The sequence below is a fragment of the Saccopteryx leptura genome, chromosome 2, assembly GCF_036850995.1.
Source record: "Saccopteryx leptura isolate mSacLep1 chromosome 2, mSacLep1_pri_phased_curated, whole genome shotgun sequence".
NCBI classification, from domain to species: domain Eukaryota; kingdom Metazoa; phylum Chordata; class Mammalia; order Chiroptera; family Emballonuridae; genus Saccopteryx; species Saccopteryx leptura.
The window spans coordinates 157,838,511-157,844,510 of NC_089504.1; the positions used below are offsets into that span (position 1 = coordinate 157,838,511).

General features: G+C 39.7%; 1 pseudogene; it reads right to left on the minus strand.

The window, feature by feature from the left end:
• The window catches only part of LOC136391632 (uncharacterized), a 41,946-nt pseudogene extending 36,686 nt beyond the window's left edge, over positions 1-5,260 (minus strand).
• Between the last annotated feature and the right edge of the window lie 740 nt (positions 5,261-6,000).

Below are 6,000 nucleotides of genomic sequence, written 5' to 3' on the forward strand. Positions count from 1 at the left end.
AATCATTAGTTTTTGTTGCGACACCTTAGTTGTTCATTGATTGCTTTCTCATATGTGCCTTGACCGCGGGCCTTCAGCAGACCGAGTGACCCCTTGCTCGAGCCAGCGACCTTGGGTCTAAGCTGGTGAGCTTTGCTCAAACCAGATGACCCTGCGCTCAAGCTGGCAATCTCTGGGTCTTGAACCTGGGTCCTCCGCATCCTAGTCCAACACTCTTATCTACTGCGCCACCACCTGGCCAGGCGAACATGCCATTTCTAAATGTGAAATTTTGCTTTTCTTTTAAGCTATATTTGTATAAACACTGCTTTTAATTCACTACCACAAAAAAAGCCATCCAGACAAAACCATAGCCCTATATGCTCTCAATACTGCTAACCTCACTCAAAATACTCATAAGCTTGTCATTTATATTTTCTAAGTGCAGTAATTTTTTTTGTATTAGTCTCATCTCCTCATTTAGAAGGTAACCTGTTTTGTAAATGAGGTTTATTTCCTCCAAAAGGTTTTCCAAATCTTAATTAGTGGATGCTTGATCATTATATTAATTATGATAGTATTATATATTCAAGAAACAAGAAGGCTTAGAGCCTTTGTGCTTTCTAGGACCCATCCAAGGCATTGATTGGTAATCTTTTTGGGTCATGGACCGCCTTGAGAAGCTGATAAAAATCTATGGACTTTCTCCCAGAAAAATGACACAACTTTTGCATAGAATTTCAAAATGACCTTGGACTTGGATCCCTGACCTAAAATGACTTCAATTATCTTGTAAAATTCCCTGAAGCAACAAGTGCATTTTAACTTTTTATACTGTTGCGCTTCTTTGGCGCATCTAGAATGATAGAAAGTTGCAGCAAATGGTCAAGATATGATTGTTCAGTTTGCAAAAATAAACATAGTGCCCAAATGCCAAGGGAAGACTGACAGTGGGGACCCCCTGGCCCTGAGACAGCCTATCTTGGGTCTAAGCTGTGAGGACCACCTTTGTCCAGAACAGCAGAAGTTTAGGAGCAAAGTAAAAAACTCTGGAAGACAAGCTGATACAGGTGCAGGACTCAGGCCCCTGGTGGAAGTAGACATGAAAGAATGTCAGGAAGATATAGAATTACAGGACCTAGAGTTTTGACTTCTGAACTCTTACAATTTCTGTCCCCAAGGGGACACGTGTAATCACATGATGTCACTAACACATGCAATTCACTTACAGATACAGAAATGTCGGCATCTGTGCTCCATTTCTTCTTTAAGACATTTAGTATCCTTTTTTTTTAGGGTTGTTTTTTTTTTGACAGAGAGAGAGAGGGACAGATAGGGACAGACAGACAGGAAGGGAGAGAGATGAGAAGCATCAATTCTCCATTGCAGTGCCTTAGTTGTTCAGTGATTGCTTTCTCATGTGTCGAGTGACCTCTTGCTCAAGCCAGCGACCTTGGGCTTCAAGCCAGTGGCCTTTGGGTTCAAGCTAGCGACTCCTTGCTCAAGCTGGTGAGCCTATGCTCAAGCTGGATGAGCCCACGCTTAAGTCGGTGACCTCGAGGTTTTGAACCTGGGTCCAATGCTCTATCTACTGCGCAACAGCCTGGTCAGGCAAATATGCTTATTATTTAGGAGAAATTTACTTATAATTTTATTTAGAATATTAAAAAATCATATTTTCACTTGTTACTCACAAGTGGATTTTTTATTTCCAAAAACAATCTTAAGAGCCTAAAGGAACATTTCACATCACCAGTTAGACCCCTATCGAATCTTTTCTTCTCAGTCTTTTAAAATTAAATTCAACTACTGTGAGTAATATTTCTTTCATCATTTAATCTTTACCATACCCTTCTTTACTAGCCTCATATTTACACATCATACTATGATATTATGACTGAGAAAGGAAAGGCCATGTGCCAAACAAGGGAAATGTAGAATGCAGAATTTTTTTAAAAAAGCAGTCTATCTATTTGTTACATGATCACTGTTTGCCCACCTCTTCTTTCACTCTTCCCAGTGTCTGTTTAAGTTGAGGGTCCAAGTATTCCACATGCTCAAAGACATTTAAGACTACTGGTCAGAGGGGTAGGAATGGGGACACAATTCTGAAGATTGAACATCATTTGTTATGGATCTTCCACTTCCACTGCTGAAGAGTATCACAACATCAATTAACTGCAGGAAATCACTAACATGGAATAGAAACACCTGAAAAAAGTATTTGTATATGTTAAACTGGGCTTTTTATTTGCAGCAAATAAGCACAGTTTACCTATCGGACCTCCAGGAGATCCACAAAGCTTTACTAGTTGAAAGGCAAGCCCTTGTGATAATAGTAGCTCAAGTGAATCAAGGTCGGTGTTTGCTGAATCTTGGTTTCCCTCAGTTTGTGGGAACTGTAAACGCTTAGGTTCTTTCTGTGACTTCAGCTTTTCACCATACCTTTCATTTTAAAAGCGAAGATCAGGAGTGATCCTAAAAGACTACAAAGTATCAGGTGAGCTACTTAAAATTTCTGGAGAGATTAAACCCTGTGTCATTGAGCTTATTATCTAGTCTTGTCTGAGAGTTGAAAGTCAAAAATGGTATCTTTCTTGTAAAAGGTATCTTCCAAGAGCTGGATGTAGATTGTAGAACATGAGAAGGAACAGGTTTTTGTAAAAATTATACAGAGTGCCTTTGCCTTAGTCTGTTAAATGGCAGGTAATGAGAGCCAAATGACCCAGCAACATTTAGAGGATCTTTAATATCAGAGTAAATCCAAAATAGATGATGAGCAAAGGGCTTACGGTTTTGCTTATTTTCCTCCTCATTATTTATTACTGAAATTCTATATTTTTCTTCTTCCAAAATAATTTTAAGTCCATGGCTTCCTGTTAACAAGTCACATTTCTCCTTTTCTTTTACAATGATGTAACTCTGTCTCAGTAAGGTAAAGTCTGGTGCCAAATCCTTTGCTACCTCTTCTTACTTTTTGTTGAGTTATAGGCACTCTTTGAAACATATCCAGTTTAAGCAAGCACCTTCCAAAGATATTTGTTTCTGTTTCTATGATTGAATCTATATTCTCAGCTAGAGGTGACAAACTTTCGTTTTCTAACAATAGCTTCTCCTGTATTGCTGTTTTTGGATTCCTTCCTGGTCCCCATGCTACTTCAGAAGTGGAAATCAATTTAATCAATTGTCCCCTGCTGTCAGGACCAGCCAGCTCTTGCCATCTTTCTTTGGTCTCTCTGTTCACAGATAGACATATGAGGTCCCTCACTCAATCCAGCTGCCAGAATAGGGTTGTCTATCAGAACACAGCTGTAATTCTTCATCAGATAAATTGTTTCAGAAAAAAAAAAAAGCCCAATTGTTTTAGTTGCATTAACTCCTTATTCCCTAAAACTTTATCTGAAGTTCTGGATCCATATTGACAACACATGATTGTTTCGGAAAACTTTTATCTCTCATCTCTTTCTTCTATATAAATGAGACTGGGGTTTCAGCAAATTGGTCCTGGATGTCTAACACAAGGGTATGCTCATTTCCAATGTGCTTCTCTGCCTTTGTGCCAGAGCAGTCATCACCTGCTACCCAGGAAAGGTTTTGACACTGTTGGACAAGTAATAGAGTTTTCATTTGCCTTAATGAGAAACTTAGAAACTAGTCATCTTCCATAGAGAAGTGATTCTTTGGCATACTGGCCAACTAAACTATAGACATAACATTTGGGAAGCTGTCTTCGGCATCTATGTTTGTCCATCTTTCATCTTGTTGGCCATTCCCTAAACCTCCCAGTTCGTAGACCAGACCACCAGTGAAGGTACACCTGATTCTCTTTTGGTTACTTCCAAGTCTTCCCCTTCATTCTGAGGCAGATACTGAGCTCCTGGTATAAAAAAACCTAGGGTTTCAAATGAGGTTTCCTTCATGATTTCACTCTAACTATTCTCTTTATTTCTTTTTGTTTCTTTCTTTCTTTTTTTACTGTTTTGTTTTGTTGGATTTTCTTTTGTCTCTCTTCTTTTTCTGTTTCTCTTCTGTTTGGTTTTGCTAAGCCTGTGCCCAGTTTTCTTCAAATCTCCTCCTCTGAAATATAAAAGAATTAAGACAATTTATAACAATTATTTATAGAACATTAGCAAACTAAAACATTAACTCTTTTTTTTCAAGCAGAAAATAGCACTTTATCAATTTTCAAATTATCAAGCCCAAAACAATGTCCAGAAAAGTTATTGGATTTTTAACAATTTTGAGCCAGGTTCCTGGTTCAAAATAATAGCATTAACTGATAACAAAATGCTATGTCGACTAAATCCTATGAATAGGAGATATTTTAAAATACTATCCATAAATAAAATCTAATAAAAGAAACTACCATCCAAAATGTTAGGCAATAATAACAAAGTACTAGAAATAACCCTACACAAACATGTACTAAGACCGCAATGACTAAAACAATAACTTTGTGAAGACTTTATAAGCAACTGAAGGAATAAATACACTTAGATTGTAAAGCTCATAGTATATAAAAATGTTAGTTACCCACATAAACATTAATGGATTTAATGCAATTGAAATTAAGTGACTGACAAGGCTGGTCTGGGTTGTTTGGAAAGTTCACAAGCAGCACCATTAAAGAGAACATCTACCGCGAAGAGCAATTCCGCTCCTGGACCTGAGAACCCACACAACTGTCACGTGCACCCTAAGTAAAGCAGCCAGGACATAAGAGCAGCGTGATGCAGTGGCCACATAGCGAGCGCAGCAAATGCCACCTCCCAGGCTGGAAGAATGGAGGTGTGTTCACGCTGTATGAGAAAACCACTGGCAAGAACCACCGGCCACCGCTTCTCACACCTGCATGAACTCACACACTGGCCAGAGACTCCCTAATCCCCTCTGGCCCCATGGGATCTACAGGACTTTGAGGGGACAAATCCACTATAGATCCAGTAACATCCTGGGGCCCGTGTCGTTTGCAACCAGACTTGCCTCCTTGGTACCCAGACGTAGAGGAAGAGGAGGGTCCTTCCAAGAGAGTTATTCCCAAGAGTGAGCATAGCTCTACGAAACCAGGGGTCAAAACAAGGTCTGGCGAGAAATTCGAAGTGTAGGAGCCCTGAGGCCAGACTGAAGCTGGGGCTGGTGCACCTGGGACCATGGTCTGGGTGCCCTGCTCAGGGTCCCACCAGGCCTGGCTATGGCTGGAGACGCTGGTTTCCGCTGCTGGGAAGACCCCAAAGGGGCTGGGCAGAGGGGGTCTGCAGAAATCTGGGCCCCTGGGGAACATAGGTCCCACAGAGGCAGGTGCAGGGATGCAGACTTCAGGCCCTGGATGCAGTGCAGATTCCCCAACCTTGCTATAGGTGGGAATGTAAAAATGGAACAACCACTATAGAAAACAGTATGAAGGTTCCTCAAAAAAAAAAAAAAAATTGAATTAGCATATGATCCAACAATTCCACTTCTAGATACATACCCAAAAGAATTGAAATCAGGGTCTTAAAAAGATATTTGTCTATAAATATATTTATAAGGCGTATAACCCACATATTAATCAATATTTTAAATAGAATACAAACATATAAATAGGTGAAAAGGGAGAAAAGCTGTTCTCAATGAAGAGTGTGGCCAAAGCCCCACTTACCCAGATTCCCACTACCTGACTGCAGCAGCAACTAAATTTTCCCCCCCAGTTTCTTGAGATATGATAGACAAATAAAACCTAAGGTCTTTTGTGGATTAATTTGAAGCCCACTTCTTGAAGCCATCAACTTTCTCTTACGTGATGAAGAGGTCTCACACTCATTCATACTCTGATCCAAATCACTTTCTGATACATTTTGCACTCTCTCTACATATGCCAATATTCATTTACAGGTACCCAAGATTTCAGAAGAAACTCTGGTTGTCCATAAACTTCCTGAAAGTGGAATAAAGTTGAATTGTTTGTGTGTAATGTTTACATGGAAAGGGACTATAATTAGCTTCCATTGGATTCTGAAAGTGGTCTATTATCCAAAAAAGGTT